Genomic DNA, 20,456 nt, shown 5'->3' on the forward strand with positions numbered 1-20,456 from the left:
CTTCTAAGAACTACATTTTATTTTCCCTGTTCTTTATTGTGGAACTCAATTTGTCATTGACCCACAGGTTGAAGTACCATGTACAATGTTCGACACTTTTAGGTTTAATACAGGAGTTTTGAAAAATCCCTAACTTTAGCTCTAGCAATAGCGATGCTGGCCTTAGCAAACACTACTAATTAATGCCACAAGTACAGGCACATCAGAGTAAACAACTTAACCTGCCAGAAATGCCATTAAACACCTCAGTTCTTTTCATCTCTCTCTCTCCTCGTGCACATCAATCACAGCATCATCAGAAAGACTACATCTGAAATCATGATGGATGACAACTTCCTCCAGATTTCCCCTCCTGTGCCAAAGCCATTAAACTAAAGGCATCAAAATGTTCGAGCGAATAAGAATCTCCTCACTCTCACGTTCATCCCGCCATACCAAACCAGAGATGCTTTCATAGTTGACTGTGTGAGAGCTCTCAGAGTCATAATGGTGATATTCCCTTTAAGAATTAGTTCATCCAAAATGTCATTCCAAACCAATGTCTTTCTTCTGTAGAAGAAAAAATTGTGAATTTCTTAACACCATCCTGGCCACTTTTCCATTTAACAAATTTCAATGGGATTGGGGTCTAACTCCATAATGACAAAAAACAAAACAAAAACCCATCATATTATTCTATAAGTGGACTATATTATTCATGCACTATTATTCATGCACATATTATTCATGATATTCCAAATCTTCTGAAGTCATATAAAATGTTAGTATGAGAAATAGAAATCAGAAATTTAAGTAGTTATTCACTGAAAATCTTGATTTCATGAAAAAAGTAGTAATGTCCAACATATTCTCATAGCAATTCACAGTTAGTTTTGGCAAATTGGTGGCGAAATTGTTTAATCTCATTTGTACATTTTTGCATAATCTGTTTACCTTCATAGTTACTTTTTTCTAAAAAGCATACATTTTAGTATGAATAAAATGTTATGAATTCATAAGATCTTGCCACCAATTCAATCATCAAATCAATCTTGCTGCATAATGTAAAATATATATTTTCTCATTAAATCTGGTTGTAAAGTCTGATTTATAAACACATTGCTCTTTAGAGTCGAAAGCTTTTAAATTAACTGATTGAATCATTCGGACCAGTTTGTGAAGTTCAACAATCATGAACCAGACTCATTCAGTTCTTAAATTCATCCACAACCATTACTGGAGGGAAACATGATTAGTTAATAATACTTTCTGTATAATTCCCACACTAACAGTGCATTATGAAAACTTGATGAAACAGCATTATCTTAAAATGCTCGGCAAGACTTAATTCTATTCACAGTTCATTGGCTTTGATTCATTTTAAAAGTTTTTTTTTGGGGCAAATTCATAATGATTCACTTTGAATCATAATAAAATTGTATTCGATTTGAATAATATGAATGATTTAAATTATTTTTTGTGTTCTCTAATGTGTCTTGAGCAAGAAAAAAACAACAACAATAAACTACTCGCACCAAAAGTAACTAGAATATAAATGTTAAATATGTTGTATGTGCATTTAGGCTTCATGAATACAATGAATAGTGCACAGTGCCAACACAATCTAATGGAAATTTGTAACTATTTTGTGTTACACTTTACTTTAAGGTGTCCTTGTTATAGTGTTATTATACAATTAAGTACTGAGTAATATTAATTAATAACGTGTACTTGCTATATGGTAAGGATTAAGATTAGGGTTTGGTTTAGGGTTTATAATTATGTATATTTTACTTTTATTACTATAATAAGTACATGTAACTTATGTTCTGTTATATTGCACTGGACCTTTAAGTAAACCTGTACAGGTGTGCGTTAAAAGGCGCGCTGACATGCGCAGAGAGAGTTCAGTAAAGTGGATTTCGTATTACACAACGCCTCTTCATTGACTTGCAGAAACATTACAACAAATTGGCGACGAGGATGTCTCTTCTTCCACTGAGCCCGCCATCTCCATTCCTGGAATACCCAGGCGAGCCAAGGCTGACGTTTATTCGATACGCAATTTGATAACTATTTGCTGGCTATCAGTGGTGACAAGTTTCCGGATGAGCGGAAAAGAGCGTTGCTGATCCACTACTTAGGCGCAGAAGGACAGCGCCTGTACAATACATTGCCACTCGAAGACGATGAATACAGCATGACTATGTCTGCATTGACAAACTTCTTTCAACCCAAGGTTAATGTGGTAGTGGAAAGGTACCGGTTCAGACAGCGAGCCCAACATATGGGTGAGTCGACAGATCATTACATGAGCATTACGCGAGCTTGTTGCAACTTGCGCGTTTGGTGCGTTCGAAAATTAAATGCTACGTGATCAACTGATCGAGAAGACATCCGTACCACGAATTAGAGAGAGGTTACTGCTTGAATCTGAATCGATTGACTCTCAAGAAAGCTTTATAAATCGCGAGGCAAATTGAAACCACCAGTGCTGAGGCAAAGACGAAGGAAAGGAAAATGTTGGAAGGAAAATTCAAAGCTGTGAGTGCAGTACAATTCAAAACTACTCAAAAATGTATCCTACTCACTACTATCGTTGTGGCTCCACTAGTCACATGGCAAATAATGCATCTTGTCCTGCCAAAAATGCAAAATGTAAATCCTGTGCAAAGACTGGCCATTTTGCTAAAGTATGCAAATCTAAAGAAAAGACACTCAATCAACTTGCTGTGCCAGAGGTAACTGTACTTAGTGTGCAACATAATTCAGCAATACAGGCAAAGCTTACATGCACTGTGGAAATAACTGCACAAAACAATCAGAACTGTGTTCTAGACCTACTCATTGATACAGGTTCGGCAGTGTCCATCCTTCCTGAGTGTGTTTACAAGACAAAGTTCTGCAAATGCATGCTAACTAAACCCAGATTGCAGTTAGTAACATATTCGAAAGAAAAACATTGGATGTCTGAAGGTGGATGTTTCTTACTAGAACACAAATGCGAGATCGGAGATGTACATTGTTGAATCAGCGAATTGCAGATCTCTGGTGGTCAGCTCTTACCAGGAAATCAGCCTACTTGCGCAATGCTCCAGTCTGCAGCGGAGGCAGTTGTTGAATCCTCTACTGACTCCATAAAAGTGATTATTTTGTCCATAAATTGAAGATCCGGCCAGAGGTAAGACCGGTCCAACAAAAACTCAGAAGATTACCGCTGTCTGTCTGTGATGCAGTGTCGGCAGAGCTTCGCTAACTAGAACAACATGGAATCATCGAGAAAATGGACTCCTCTGAATGGTACTCTCCTATAGTAGTCACCCAAAAGAAAACAGGAGGAATACGGATGTGTGTAGATCTGCGGGAGCCTAACAAAGTGGTCGTGGTAGACAGCTACCCACTTCCACTGATTGAAAATATATTATCTGAACTGAGAGGTGCAGTGCTCTTCTCCACCCTAGATTTGAAACACGCATACCACCAAGTTGAACTGCAAGTAAATTTGTGCCGAACTATGCAACAGTGGTTGAGCCACTTAGAGCACTTTTACACAAAGACAATGTATTCTTATGCCCCACCACTGCCCAAGCCAGTTTTGACAAAGTAAAGCATATGATTGTGAACAGTTCTGCTTTAGCCCATTTTGACCCCAGACTGCAGACTTTTCTTTCCACAGATGCCTCACACTACGGCTTGGGAGCAGTCCTCACACAAATAGCAGAGCAGGGGACAGAACAGACTGTTGCATTTGCATCGCGAATTCTGTCGGAGGCTGAGAGGAAATACTCTATGGTAGAAAAGGAGGCCTTAGCTTGCGTCTGGGCTGCAGAAAAGTGGAGGACCTGGCTGTGGGGCAGAAAGTTCATTCTCCGAACAGACCATCAAGCTCTCACAACCCTTCTGACCACAAAAGGTAATAACAAAGCTGGCCTCCGGGTGGGAAGATGGTCTGCCCGGTTGCTTGAATTTGATTATGATGTCCAGTACAGAAAAGGAACTCTGAACCAGGTCGCTGATTGTCTCTCAAGACTACCACTCGCTGATGCAGCTGAGAACAGTGTAAATACAGTGGAGTCTGTGGCAGCAATATGGACTGACCTTAGTACAATTTTAAAGGATGACTTCACAGAAGTCACAGAACTTCGTACACAGCTGCAGACACAATGGTCATCATGGAAGTCAAGTAACCAGAATCTCAGAGCATATTACCTAAAGCAAGGAAGATGGCGGCGCGGTCAGACGCAGCGGCTGCTCCGGGTCCCAAAGACGGTGCTTTTATGTCTTTTAATGTTGTCTGTTCGTCTCCAAATAGTGTCAGTTTACCACTAACTCATAAGGAAATCACTCCAAAACTCATCTCCAAAAATTATCTATCATCACCAAAGTCTTTTGGATATCGGCAACGCGCACAAACAACAACTCTCGCCGCCGGCTACTGAGAAGCTACGAGGCCTTTGTTTACTGCTGGAGCCGGACCTCGAGACCGCGCCCTCGCCTACTGACGCTACTCGCACAAGGCAGCGTCGCTAGCGGTGTGAGAGAGGAGGTATACGAGCCAGGCTAAGAGCTAACCCCACAAGACCGGCCCTTCCAACACTCATGCTCTCAAACGTTCGCTCTCTGGAAAACAAACTGGACTTAATTCAACTTAGTCGGTCTACACAGCATGAGGCAAGGGATTGTTGTGTGTTTGTTTTCACCGAAACATGGCTAAACGACAACATCCCGGACTCTGCCATTCAGCAGCATGGGCTAACCAGCTTCCGAGCGGATAGAGATTCATCACTATCTGGTAAGACCCACGGAGGTGGCTTGTGTGTGTATATCAACAAAGACTGGTGTAACAATGCTGCGGTATTATCAAAACACTGTTCATCGCTGGTGGAGTTTATGGTTGTGAAGTGCCGACCGTTCTATCTGCCGCGGGAGTTCACGGTCATTGTTATTGTCGTGGTCTACATCCCCCCGTGTGCAAACGCTAAGGATGCGCTTCGTGAACTGTATAGCGCCATCAGTGAACAACAAACAAATAACCCCAACGTCTTTTTCATCATAGCCGGTGACTTCAACCCTGCAAACCCAAAGACAGTTTTACCAAAGTTCTACCAACATGTGAACTTTGCAACAAGGGGAAACAACACATTGGACTTTGTTTATACAACAGAGAAAAACGCATACAAAGCTGAACCCCGCCCCCACCTCGGGTACTCGGACCACATCACTGTTATGCTAATCCCAGCATATAGACCACTTCTCAAACTCGCCAAACCGGTTCAAAAGCAGATCACAGTATGGCCAGACAATGCCACCTCAGCACTACAGGACTGCTTCCAGGACACAGACTGGAACATGTTTAAAGAGGCAGCCACCTACAACAACCACACAGACTTGCAGGAGTACACTGAAACTGTGACTGCTTACATCAAAAAGTGCATAGATGATGTGACAGTCACCAAGACCATTACCACACGTGCCAACCAGACGCAATGGATGACAGCAGAGGTTCGTGGGCTGCTAAAGACCAGAGATGAAGCATTCAGATCAGGAGACAAAGCAGCCCTCAAAACAACAAGAGCCAATCTGTCTCATGGCATCAAGAAGGCAAAACAACATGCTAAAAAAAATTAACAACAACTTCGGTCCCTGTGGCAAGCCATTCAGACCATCACTGACTACAAGCCCCCACCACAGGCCAGTGATGATTACACAGCCTTACCAGATGCACTCAACCACTTCTACTCACGATTTGAGATACAGAACGACACAGCTGCACAGAAACTACTTACATCTCCAAACAACCAGGTACTCTGTCTCTCTCCAGCCGACGTAAGGAAGACCCTGTCCCGGATTAACCCACGAAAGGCTGCGGGCCCTGACAACATACCTGGACGTGTACTGAGAGACTGTGCTGCACAGCTGAGGGATATCCTAACAAGCATCTTCAACACCTCGCTGAGCCAGGCAGTCGTTCCCACATGTCTCAAATCCACCTCCATAATTCCAGTACCAAAGAAGTCACCCGTGTCCTGTCTGAATGACTATCATCCCATAGCACTGACCCCAATCATGATGAAGTGCTTTGAGAGGTTAGTCATGCATCACATCAAGTCCAGTCTCCCAAACACACTGGACCCATTCCAGTTTGTATACCGTCCAAACCATTCCACGGACAATGCAATATCCACCTCTCTCCACCTAGCTCTCACTCACCTGGAACAGAAAGACTCTTATGTAAGAATGCTGTTCATCGACTTTAGCTCAGCATTCAACACTATAATCCCACAACAGCTCATCCACAAACTAAACTTGCTGGGCTTTAACACCGCCCTCCGTAATTGATCCTGGACTTTTTAACTGCAAGACCTCAGTCAGTCCGTGTCGGTCGCAACTCCTCGAGCACTGCCCCACAAGCTGCTCTTCACACTGCTGACTCACAACTGCACTGCCAAGTCCAGCTCCAACCACATCATCAAGTTTGCTGATGACACAACTGTGGTAGGCCTCATCAGCAACAACGATGAAACGCTCTACAGAGAGGAAGTGGCACAGCTGGCGAAATGGTGTGGTGCTAACAACCTGTCCCTCGATGTGAGTAAGACAAAAGAGCTTGTGATGGACTTCAGGAGAAACTCTGTTGACCACCCCCCACTGACCATCGACGGCTCAACCGTGGAGAGAGTCGGCAGCACTAAATTCCTGGGGGTGCACATCTCAGAGGATCTCACCTGGACCACCAACGTCACGTCACTCAACAAGAAGGGACAACAGCGCCTCCACTTTCTCCGCCGGCTGAAAAGGGCAAGTCTCCCGCCACCCATCCTCACCACTTTCTACAGGGGCACCATTGAGAGCGTGCTGACCACCTGCATCACTGTCTGGTATGGGAACTGCAGTGCTGCTGACCGCAAGACCCTACAACGGACAGTGAACACAGCCGCAAAGATCATCGGTGCCCCTCTCCCCTCCATCCTGGATATTTTCCTTGCACGATGCTCCAGCAAAGCCTCCAGTATTGTGAAAGACCCCACCCACCCCTCCCACAACCTCTTCCAGCTCCTACCATCAGGAGTATCAAAGCTTGCCCAGGCTGTGAGAGCTCTTAACCCTTTGGGGTCGGCTGTATCGCCGTCGATACGAACTCGGTTTTTTTAAGATAAGTGCAAAAGACACTAAAAATGCTCTGTTGATTTTGGTCACACAAATAAGTGTTATACATCAATCGAAACTGTTAAGTATCTACTTTTTTTTTGAGTACACTCACGATTACAACAAAACTTTGTGGTTTTGGGGAAAAAAGAAAACAAACAGGGTGTGCTCTCTGTCTTCTCTGTCTCTGCGATCTGTTTATAGTAACGCGTCACTAAAATGAAGTGTAACTCAGCAAATACTCAACACAGAAACATGAGAGTTATATCTATAGAAAGCCTAAAGTGTCTGCTTTCAACTGAAGTAAGTGTTGTCGAAAGCAAATGTTCTGTGATAAAATAATCCGTATGAAACCGACACGATGTTCAGTCTGTCCAGTCTAACTCATTATTTCTAATGTGATCCCGCCCCCTCGTGTTCACATGTAAATAACCATGTGACGCGCGCGCGCTTGGAGACGCCCAACAATAAACAAACAGTCACGAGACTCTGTTCATCTCTGCTGCTGTTCGTTTCTAGAAGAAGACGCGCTGAGTAAAGGCTAGATTTACCTCAGAATAAGAGGAGAGTTCATCCAGAATACATCGATCGATCTGCTAAGTAAGTAAATGCTTCTTTTTTGCATTAGTTAGCGTGTTATTGTGACAAACCTGAACGCGTTTAGTTGGGTTTTTCCCAAACGACAACATGATGAATGCTACGCATCTAAGAATGTTTAATGTTCACAAATATATTTAATATCGTGCTAAACAATAACAATTAGTTTACATCCTTTTGTAGTTCACAGCATACGTGAGTCTATGGCTGCAGAATCATAACAGCTTCTATAAAATCATACATACTAGACTATATGACTGCAAAATCATAGTTGTTTTTCTCCCAAACTGTAATTCCAGACTACAGTGTTTGAATATGATGGACAATTCATTGTATTTAAATTTCTTACGGCACGATGATGTTTTCATGCTCTATATAAAACAATAAAAGTAATATGAGAGTACATTGTAACATGATGAATGCTACGAGTCTAAGTATGTTTAGAACATGTTTATTATTAATAGCCTACTCTGTTCAAAAATAGATTTTTGAACTAGACTCCAATCTCCCTGTCCCCCTCTGACCCCCCACTCACCCAACTCATTAATACAGTTGACAACTTTTCCTAAGTGCAATTCTGAGTGTGCTACACACAGGTGAGTGGGCTATACAAACCACCTGTAGTAACGCACTCATCCCACTATATATGCACACTAGACACTTTCTATGAACACTCCCTGCTACAAAGACTCAATAAAAAAATGTTTACTTGAGCATTGCACTACAAATCTTTTTGCACTATGCGCTGCTTCCCACAAAATCTCTCTTTTATCTGCACAACAATTTAATGTACGAAATATATATAAAATTTAAATTTTTATTTCTCTTTTTGCACAATTTCATGTACAGTATATATGTAAAGTTCTTGTACAGTCTCAGTTTGTGTATGTCTAGGCAACTAGGTATAGTAGTTATAGTATTTATAGTATACATATGTATAGTCAGATGCTCTTTTCTTTTTTTTATTCTTATACTTGCATTGTTGTATGTTTATCTTGTGTTTAACTAGTATGTAGCACCGTGGTCCTACGAGACATGACATTTCATTCCACTATATGTCCACACATGTAGCAGAATGACAATAAAGCTCAACTTGAACTTGAACTTGAACTGATCCGAGATGAACTTACTGTGATGGATGACTTGGTTATCAGAGGCACCCAAGGGGCAGTCGTGGCCTAATGGATAGAGAGCTGGACTTGGGTTCAAGTCTCAGGTCCGGCAGGGATTCTAGGTGGGGGAGTGAATAACCAACACTCTCTCCACCCTCAATACCACGACTGGGGTGAGACCCTTGAGCAAGTCACCGAACCCCCAACTGCTCCCCGGATGAACTGGCTGCCCACTGCTCCGGGTGTATGTTCACTACTGTGTGTACACTTGGATGGGTTAAATGCAGAGCACAAATTCCGAGTATGGGTCACCATACTTGGCCACACACCACTTCCCCTTCCACCACCTGATAGTTCCACAAGTGATGAGGAAAAAGATGATAGAACTTTCTCATGAAAGCCACCAAGGCATTGTTCGCACAAAACAGCGCCTTAGAGAGATGTACTGGTGGCCAAAAATGGACCTACAGACTGAAGCTTATATCAACCACTGTTCTATTTGCACTCCTGTCCCTCTTCCAGATGCAGCATGGGAAAAGGTGAGCGTGGATATTGTGGGAACATTTGACTTCATATGACTGCAGATATGCGATCACCCTGACCCTGGCCGGAGGTTGCTTTCTGTGCCAAAGCAGATACAAATGCCGTTATCACAATGCTCACCTCAATTTTCAGTCGAGAAGGAAACCCTTGCGAACTCGTGTCGGACAATGGAAGCCAGTGTGTCTCACATCAGTTCTCAGAATTCCTACTGAAAAGGGGAATACGACACATCAAGTCCTCAGTGTATTATCCTCGATCTAATGGCGAAGTGGAAAGATTTAACAGAGCGTTGAAAGATTGCTTACAAACGGCTACACTTCAGGGACAGTCATGGAAGCCCTTCATTCTCCAGTTCCTTGCAGATTACAGGTCCACTCCACATACCATCACTGGAGTTCCCCCATCTAAACTACTTCATGGTAGACAAATGAGAACAAAGCTTCACATATTAAACCTGCCGGAGTCTGATGAGCATGAAAATGACTTGCGTGAAAAAGTGAAAATGAAACAAATCAAGATGAAGGAATATGCAGATAAGCGCAGGAGTGCTTTGCAGACTAACTTCCAACCAGGCAGTAAAGTGAGAGTAAAGAAACCCTGGATGATCAAGAAAGGTGAGCAAAGATACACCAAGCCACAGAAAGTGATTGAAAAAAATGGGACCGAATACTTACCTGCTGGAGGATGGCAGAAACTAGAATGCATCATGTCTTTCAGCAATTACAGACTCTGTTCCTGTGGAAAAATCAGATGAAGTACAGAAAGACTCTCCTCCATCCTCTTACCATGTGATTGCTGACAACACAGTTACAAGAACCTCTAGGCAAAGGAATCCTCCGTCATGGATGAAAGACTTTATCACTTAAATTGATGGATAAGGCCAAAAAGGAATAAGTCAGAAGTTAACGTTAAGCTATTCACTCATATTTTTATTAATAGATACAGAATACATTTAATGCTTTTTGTTAAACATAATTTCTTCTTTAAAGTGGTTTTAGTCTGGTACATGTTAATGCTACAGTGTTCAAAGGACTTGGGGGGGAAAAAAAGAGAGAAAATGTTATGTTCTGTTTTATTGCACTGGCCCTTTAAGTAAATCTGTACAGGTGCGCGTGAGAAGGTGCGCTGACATGCGCAGAGAGAGTTCAGTAAAGTGGATTTCGTATTATACAACGCCTCTTCATTGACTTGCAGAAACATTACAACAGTAACACGTGTAACAATGAAACTGTAAAATAAAGTGTTACCCTACATTTTGCCATATTGGTGACTAAATCATATAAATTTGTACCTATTCGTACAGGTTTAGGGGTGGAACTTCATGATGAGGTTTCTTTCTAAAAATCATACAATTTTATACAAATCACTTTTCACAATCTGTTTTTATTTTTTCTCTTGTATTTATATACTGTATTTTCTTTATTTTTTATTTTTATTTGAACAATTTCTTCTTGCTGCTGTAACAAATAAATTTCCCCGTTGTGGGACGAATAAAGGGATATCTCTCTATCTCTCTCTCTCTCTCTCTATGAATGTGTGAATTATATGAAATCGTCACCGCATAAGATCGGGTTAGTTGTGGCAATAAAAATATTTTAGAGCTGAGCATAACTATGCATATTTCCATATTTCACTAGTTAAATTCCATACATTTTTAAAACGGTTTTATTGTATTTATTGTTTTTTAAGATTTTTTTTCTCTATGACAGCACAGTCTTCATTCACCTCCATTATATAGCCAAGATTATTCCATAGAAGAACATAAGTCATATCAGTTTGGAACATGAAGGTGAGTAAATAAAGATAAATTTGGAATGCATTGTTACTTTAAATTCACACAACACACAGAGCACATTGGGCACATAGACACGTGCATACACACACACATTCACTCCAAACCATACCAAGCGTTCTTCATCTTTCCAGGCTCATATATTCTGGCATAAACAGACTATCAGTCCAAACGGCATGGGGCACAGGACGCAGCTCCTGTCATTATTAGCGGTGCCCTCCGTATTGTGTTGGGAATGAGCTGTGATTGCCAGTTATGTGTAATATGCTGTGAATGTGCATTGACATGGCTGACTGCTTAGCAATATACAAGGCAATTAACTTGATTGCCCTATCTCAGACTAATGCTACCGGTCTGAGTGAGAGAATGAAGACACAAAGAAATACGGCATCAGACGTCTGCTAGCGCTAAAGCTATGAGCACTGGAAAGAAAAGTTAGCAGAAGACAAAAGCTGTCCAATCAATTTTGCTATGCTTTGTAGTCTATTTCTGTTAGATAGGAAATACCTAAGCAGTTTGAAGTATTGAAATGTATGTGTGGACTACATTTTTTTTCCAAAAAAGTCAATTAAGTTTGGAAGTTCCATCATTACCAACATAGTTCAATGATTCAGTGTTTCCCAAAAATAAAGATTCGCAAAACTGTAGTTAGAAGCGTAGTTTCTGTGTGACATGGAGCAAAATAAGAAAATTTAATTCCCTATACACAAATTTAATTATACGTCTTTTAGATTGTTAAGAGATTGAAAGTGCAGTGGAGGTCAATATCTATTGTTTATGATAATATCCTAATTATTGTTTTAACAATGTGTCAGCTGATGTTAACAAACATGTCACTCAACAAAAACAAGCACTAAGAGTGAATGCTTTCACTGTGTGATAAAGCCTATTTTAATGCCATTAGAATGACAATCGAAACTCAAGATATAAGCCTACTGAAACTTTTTCTCATGAGTTTAGTCTTATATTTTTATCAAATGATATGTAGTCAATAAATATCATATGTGCAAGATTTCTGTTTTTCCTAAATACACTCACCTAAAAGATTATTAGGAACACCTGTTCAATTTCTCATTAATGCAATTATCTAATCAACCAATCACATGGCAGTTGCTTCAATGCATTTAGGGGTGTGGTCCTGGTCAAGACAATCTCCTGAACTCCAAACTGAATGTCAGAATGGGAAAGAAAGGTGATTTAAGCAATTTTGAGCGTGGCATGGTTGTTGGTGCCAGACGGGCCGGTCTGAGTATTTCACAATCTGCTCAGTTACTGGGATTTTCACGCACAACCATTTCTAGGGTTTACAAAGAATGGTGTGAAAAGGGAAAAACATCCAGTATGCGGCAGTCCTGTGGGCGAAAATGCCTTGTTGATGCTAGAGGTCAGAGGAGAATGGGCCGACTGATTCAAGCTGATAGAAGAGCAACTTTGACTGAAATAACCACTCGTTACAACCGAGGTATGCAGCAAAGCATTTGTGAAGCCACAACACGCACAACCTTGAGGCGGATGGGCTACAACAGCAGAAGACCCCACCGGGTACCACTCATCTCCACTACAACTAGGAAAAAGAGGCTACAATTTGCACGAGCTCACCAAAATTGGACGGTTGAAGACTGGAAAAATGTTGCCTGGTCTGATGAGTCTCGATTTCTGTTGAGACATTCAGATGGTAGAGTCAGAATTTGGCGTAAACAGAATGAGAACATGGATCCATCATGCCTTGTTACCACTGTGCAGGCTGGTGGTGGTGGTGTAATGGTGTGGGGGATGTTTTCTTGGCACACTTTAGGCCCCTTAGTGCCAATTGGGCATCGTTTAAATGCCACGGCCTACCTGAGCATTGTTTCTGACCATGTCCATCCCTTTATGACCACCATGTACCCATCCTTTGATGGCTACTTCCAGCAGGATAATGCACCATGTCACAAAGCTCGAAACATTTCAAATTGGTTTCTTGAACATGACAATGAGTTCACTGTACTAAAATGGCCCCCACAGTCACCAGATCTCAACCCAATAGAGCATCTTTGGGATGTGGTGGAACGGGAGCTTCGTGCCCTGGATGTGCATCCCACAAATCTCCATCAACTGCAAGATGCTATCCTATCAATATGGGCCAACATTTCTAAAGAATGCTTTCAGCACCTTGTTGAATCAATGCCACGTAGAATTAAGGCAGTTCTGAAGGCGAAAGGGGGTCAAGCACAGTATTAGTATGGTGTTCCTAATAATCCTTTAGGTGAGTGTATATCTGCACTGACAGGGATGGGCAGTATTTCAAATACATGTATTTAAAATACGTATTTGAAATACAAAATACTATTTTGTATTTTGTATTTAAATACCTTTGAAAAAAAATTAAATGTATTTTGTATTTAAATACATTTAATCTTAGTATTTTTATTTTAAAAATACATAAAATACTTTTTGCCAATTTTATTAGACTGCTGGTTTCCTGTATCAACTAGTTCAGACATGTCACTTTCATCCATGTGAGCTGCAGCTGTATGACTCCATCTGAAATTGGGTAATGAAATTTTCTGGAGTCCTGTAAGGAAATAAGGGATACTACTGCCTTCGTGTGCTATCAAAATTTCCTATTTCCAATTTCAGAAGTCCTAATTACAAGTATGTCGCATTCAAGTGCTGTTGGAAAGAATAGGAATCGTGGAGGATGCCAGGTTTCCTGGGAAAATCTTATTAAAGCCAAAATCGTAGATATTTAAGATATTTAATTTTGAATAAAATGTAGCACCCCATTTGTTGACAACTATATCATCATTCACAGTGCTATCTTTACAGTTAGCTTGTTGATGATTCTGGATCTTCAGTGAAATACATGCTGTTTTGCTGTGTATAAACCATACAAAATGCTTGAAATGGTTATTGCACTATGTGCATGACTTTAACATACAAACAAGGGGATCTTGCTTTTGTGGGAAAAAAAGCATACCTGTCCCAGCAGGTAAAAAAGAGCACTAGCAAGGGAAACATAGCATTAGCACTAGTCAGTCTTGTTGGTCAGATTTTGGTTTCATCAACTAGCTAGTCAAATGTGTAATATTACTGCTTGCTATGGCGATATAAAAATATATATGTCGGTGATGATATAAAGTGTAAATCGACTGAACTTTTTCTATATCTTTTTTATATAATCGTGGTATGCAAATATATCTGTGGAGTTTTTAGTGGGCAGGAGTTACTGACACGTCAGAGTGATAAAGAAACATGGATAAATGAGTAATAAGCAGCTTTCTGTGTGTGTGTACCCCAAGACAAAGACAACTATAATGCTAATAATAAAGATATAAATTGAAAAACAAATTGTTCTAAGGGTATACTCACACAAGGCACAGTTGCCTTGTACTAAAGCCCAAGCACGATTGTCCTTTCACTAACAGACAGATATCACAGGATTATTACAGAGGCTAACTGAAGGTAATGGTGGAATTTGCAGCTTTACTCACAAAAAACTACATTACCTGTTCATCAATAAGATGAGAACCAGACCCACTGTAAATCTAAATGTACTCAAAATTAAATGAATTGAAAAGTGTGATATCCAAGTAGTAATAAAGATTTTTGCTGTCATAATGATAACAATAGCGCATACAAAAATAGTAAATGAACTGTTCCATGCTCCAGCGTGTTTAGAGATCACACTACAGCCGAGCCACCTCTTCAAGCAGGCCAGGGCATGGTTAAACGAACCGCACTGGACACGGTATGGAGCAGTCACACTTGTGAAATAAACTGGACTTTAGTGAAGTGACATTCAGCCAAGTATGGTGACCCATACTCGGAATTCGTGCTCTGCATTTAACCCATCCAACATGCACACACACAGCAGTGAACACACACACACCGTGAACATACACCCGGCAGCCATTTTATGCTGCAGCGCCCGGGGAGCAGTTGGGGGTTCGGTGCCTTGCTCAAGGGCACCTCAGTCGTGGTATTGAGGGTGGAGTGAGCGCTGGACATTCACTCCCCCCACCTACAATTCATGCCGGCCGGAGACTCGAACCCGCAACCTTTGGATTACAAGTCCGACTCTCTAACCATTAGGCCACGACTTCCCCAGAGGGTCGGGTTTAGAGGGTCAATTGCACTCAAGCTTGGATCAGATCCCCTAGTGTGAGTACATCCTAAATCTAAGTGAATAGCAGATAGCACAGCACAACTATAACCACAACAGCACAAACAATGATGAATGATAAAAACATTGACAGCCAATCATAATAATTTCTGCTTTAAAGAGCTTGAGCATTTAAAGTGACAGATGACACAACTGCATTGTATACTTAGAATACACTAATATTATCTTTATAATTATTGTTCTTGGTGCAAACAGGCCTTAATAGTGTTACTTCACTTGTGCCAATTTCAAATGTATTTTGTGTATTTTCAAAATACAAAATACTGTATTTGTATTTAAATACATTTTCCCACACAGTATTTTGTATTTTTATTTAAATACATTTTTCCACACAGTATTTTGTATTTTTATTTTAAATATATTTTGATGTATTTGTGCCCATCTCTGTGCACTGATTTTATAAAACCATTATAAACCATTTTATAATGGTTACCATTTTCAGTTACATTTTAGACACAGTATTGTCAGTATTTTATGTTTTTGCTTTATTTCGTCAATAAAAATTTCCAAAAGAAACCACAGAAAAAAGGTTTTGTTACCAAGCACTGAATGAATCCATTTTTTTTAACAAATCATTTAATAAATGATACAATGACTGAATGAATCACCCGTTTTAATGAATCAGTTTAATAAATGATTCAATGACCAGAATGAATCAGACGTTTGGAGAAATCATGTAAATGAATGACTCAATGACATAACTCATTAAGACCATGTGCCCTATTTTAACGATCTATACGCGTAAAGCGCAAGGTGCAGGTGCAATTAGGGAGTGTCCGAATACACTTTAACGACAGGAAAAACGGTCGGCGCGCCCCGGTGCATGGTCTAAAAGAGTTGTCCCTATTTTCTTAAGGCTTGTTTATACTTGGTCACTTCATGCGTTTTCTCTGATCAGATAGCTATCAATCGTGAAAAGACCAGGTGTAAATGCCCTCCAAAACGCTTTCGAGAGAAAAATCTGATTTTTAAATCCGATCGCTCAAACCACTTCAGGAAGTGGTCTGGGCCCAAGACGAAACTTGACAAGTGTAAATGCATCTGGTTGTTGAAACCACATATGCAAATTTTACTCCTCCCAAAATATTAAAATAATAAACGTGTGAGAGCATTTTATAGGCTATATGGCATGTTATAGTCAGATATGACAGCGCTAATACAACATGCATCGCTGCAGATGAGTAGCTGAGTATCTCTTCAGTAAGCCGACACTCAAACTGCCACAAATGAAACTGAAAGTAAGTCGCAGACGCTCAACACACAATCATCTTCATTAAAAATAGTGAGACTAACCTATCTTGAAATTAGTTAATAATGAATAAAATGCAGCGCTTATCTGTTGCTTTCGTTAACGTGAACTCCGCTAAATTTGCATATAGTGCGGGAATTGAAGACCGAATATCTGGTCACACATTTATGTAAATGGTAAGTGTAAATGGACACGTTTTAACAAATCAGATAGATATCTGATCAGAGAAAACGCATGAAGTGACCAGGTGTAAATAGGCCCTTAATGAGTAATGGGTGTGTTTTGGGCATAAAGTGCAATAAACCAATCAGAGTCTCATCTCCCATTCCCTTTAAAGGGGACCTATTATGCACCTTTCTAGAAATATGGCACATAATCTTAGAGTTTGTACTTGATTAACTTGGGCCCGTGGTTGTATCTCTCTATTAGTGCTACTGGATCTTAGCGCCGCGTTTGACACTATCGACCACAACATTCTTTAAAATAGACTAGAAAATGATGTTTGCATTAGAGGAAGTGCACTGGCATGGTTCAAATTATACTTATCTGACCGCCATCAGTTTGTGGCAGTAAATTAAGAGGTATCATACCAATCACAAGTGCAGTATGGAGTACCTCAAGGCTCAGTACTTGGCCCCTTACTTTTCACGCTTTACATGTTACCCTTGGGAGATATCATTAGGAAACATGGTGTTAGCTTTCACTGTTATGCTGATGATACCCAGCTCTATATTTCTTGGCGACCTGATGAAACTTACCAATTTGCAAAACTAACGGAATGTATAGTTGATATCAAAAACTGGATGACTAGCAATTTCTTACTGCTAAATTCTGAAAAAACAGAGGTGTTAATTATTGAACCAAAAACGTTTGCATGTAATAACCTAGATCACTGTCTAATACTTGATGGCTGCTCTGTAAATTCTTCATCATCAGTTAGGAACCTAGGCATACTTTTTGAAAGCAATCTTTCCTTCGAAAAACATGTTTCTAGCATTTGTAAAACTGCATTTTTCCATCTTAAAAATATATCTAAATTACGACCTATGCTCTCAATGTCAAATGCAGAAACATTAATTCATCCATTCATGACCTCGAGGCTAGATTATTGTAATGCTTTATTGTGTGGTTGCTCTGCACGTTTAATAAAACTCCAGCTGTTTCAAAATGCAGCAGCTAGAGTTCTTACTAGATACAGGAAGTATGACCACATTAGCCCGGTTCTGTCAACACTGCACTGGCTCCCTATTAAACATTGTATACATTTTAAGATCTTGATAATTACCTATAAAGCCCTGAATGGTTTGGCATCTCAGTATTTGAGTGAGCTCTTATCGCATTATAGTCCTTCACGTCCGCTGCAATCTCCAAACTCTGGCCGTTTGATAATACCTAGAATATCAAACTCAACTGCGGGCGGGAGATCGTTTTCCTATTTAGCGCCCAAACTCTGGAACAATCTACCTAACACTGCTCGGGAAGCAGACACACTCTGTCAGTTTAAATCTACATTAAAGACCCATCTCTTTAACCTGGCTTACACATAATACACTATCGCATTTCTATAATTCAAATCCGTTAAAGGATTTTTAGGCTGCATTAATTAGGTCAACCGGAACCGGGAACACTTCCCAAAACACCCGATGTACTTGTTACATGGTTAGAAGAATGGCATCTACGCTTAATATTAGTCTGTTGCTTTCTTATTCCGAGGTCACCGTAGCCACCCAGATCCAGACTGTATCCAGATCAGATGGTGGATCAGCACCTAGAGATGACCTCTACAGCCAGGACACCTAGATGAGCCCCAGAGACTGATCCCCAGTGAAGACCCTGTCTCCAAGACGGCCATCGGGACAAGACCACAGGAACCAGATGAGTCCTTTGCACAATCTGACTCTGCTTTAGCCTAGATTTAAACTGCTGATTTTGTCTGGACAGAGGAGAATAACACTATTTTGACAAACTATTTCCCCGTCTAAATACTGTAAAGCTGATATAAAGTCACCCAGCTTTATATCAAGCCAATGTAAAGCTGCTTTGACACAATTTGCATTGTTAAAAGCGCAATACAAATAATATTGACTTGACTTGATTACTAGGTGGCTGCTCAGTCAGAATTAATTTTGCCAAGTTATGGGTTTAAAGTTTTTCTTCCATAATGCCTTCTGCCTGACTACGCTTGTCTTCCATTGTTACATAAAAAGATAGTTCTGCCTCCAACCCACATGATTGGTTGAGCCAGAAGTTTATGTTGTGCTCAAAAAAATTGCAATTTTTTAAAAGCACCAAAGTTTTCTCTGCATATTTAATATTTTGTCATCGAAAAATATATAACGTACAAGGAGAAGGCTGAAAAACATCTCTGCAGTGGGGCTTTGAGCCCACAATATCACATATCTGGTCAAGAAATTGAGACACAACCCACTGTTGTTTTGTTGAATGAAAGCCTGAGAAAATATGCCATGCTGGGAGCCAACAATTACATGCAAAACACATTGCTAGACAGGGAAGGGGCCGACAAACAAACGGTGAACAAACAGGAGATGGGAACACACAGAACACATGAATCCTGAGGGATGAAACCTGCCGTGTGCTCTCTGACTCACTCACAAAGCTCATGAGTCTGGCTAGTTAACATGCCATGACTGAAAATGTGAGAAAAAAAAAAAAATTCTTATGTATTTGATTGCACATAAATGCAACACATTTGACCAGTTTTTTTTTTTTTCATTGGTTACTCAAATCACATGGGTTATATTTAACATTAATAGTGTTGCCCCCGAAATACATAATTCCAAGTCAGTTTGTAATATGAACAGCTCAGAGAATGTCCGGCGTTTATGTTAATTTCCATTATAGCGCCACTTGTGGCACCACTGAGATTGTAAAACCATACATGAATTGTGTTATGAATTGCATTCCGACACATTTCAGAATCAAGCTTATATGTTCAAGTACTGTAACTTGCGCAGAGTATGTTTTGCCCTTTTTTTGTCAATAACCAGTTCATTCTTTCACTCTCTCTCCTACCCTGTGTGTGTAGTTGCAGGTCTTTCTCTTCATGTACGTTCCAGGTTACAGTGTCACCGCTCCCTAGTGGCTCTGGCTGGCTTCTCTGCTGGTGTCGGTTGGCCCTGGGCTTGCCCTTTCACTGATCAGTCTCTAATCCTTGCTGATGGGGGTCTGCCTGGGTCTGCACTGGGATTAGGGGGGCACGGGACCATATCTCTGGGGCGGCTGGTCGCCCCCCCTGGAGAGAGGAAGCTCAGAAATATATGCTGAGATGGGAACTCTGAGAAGTTGACTGAAACGATACACAGACGAGACATTATTAGCGTGCTCGCCAAGGCAAAGATCAGCATTATTTTTGTTCAAACTTTATTACTGAAAAAAACGCTGAACCCTATTAAACGTTGGAGCGTAACTCATCGAACACTGTTTGTGAATCTTAAATTTAGCTTTTTGGTGAGAAGAGATTCAAGGTTTGGCATGTTATGTTCAATAGCCCCGGTTGGATTTGCAACCACACATTATGATAGCAAAAAAAATAAAAAATTCCCTTGATGGTCATTGTAGTGTATTATGACCTTATTGATGTTTTGCAAGGAAATATATTCACTACTGTTCAAAAGTTTGGGGTCAGTAAGTTTTTTTTTTTTTCTTTTTTGAACAAAATCAATACTTTTAATGAGCAAGGATACACTGAATTGATAAAGAATTACTGTAAATACACTTATAATGTTACAAAAGATTTCAATTTTCAAATAAATGCTGTTTTTATTATATTCATCAAGGAATTCTTTAAAAATGTATCATGGTTTCCACATTAAAATAATCAGCAAAACTTTTTTCAATATATATACATATATA

This window comes from Barbus barbus (assembly GCF_936440315.1).
Source record: "Barbus barbus genome assembly, chromosome: 34".
Classification (NCBI taxonomy): domain Eukaryota; kingdom Metazoa; phylum Chordata; class Actinopteri; order Cypriniformes; family Cyprinidae; genus Barbus; species Barbus barbus.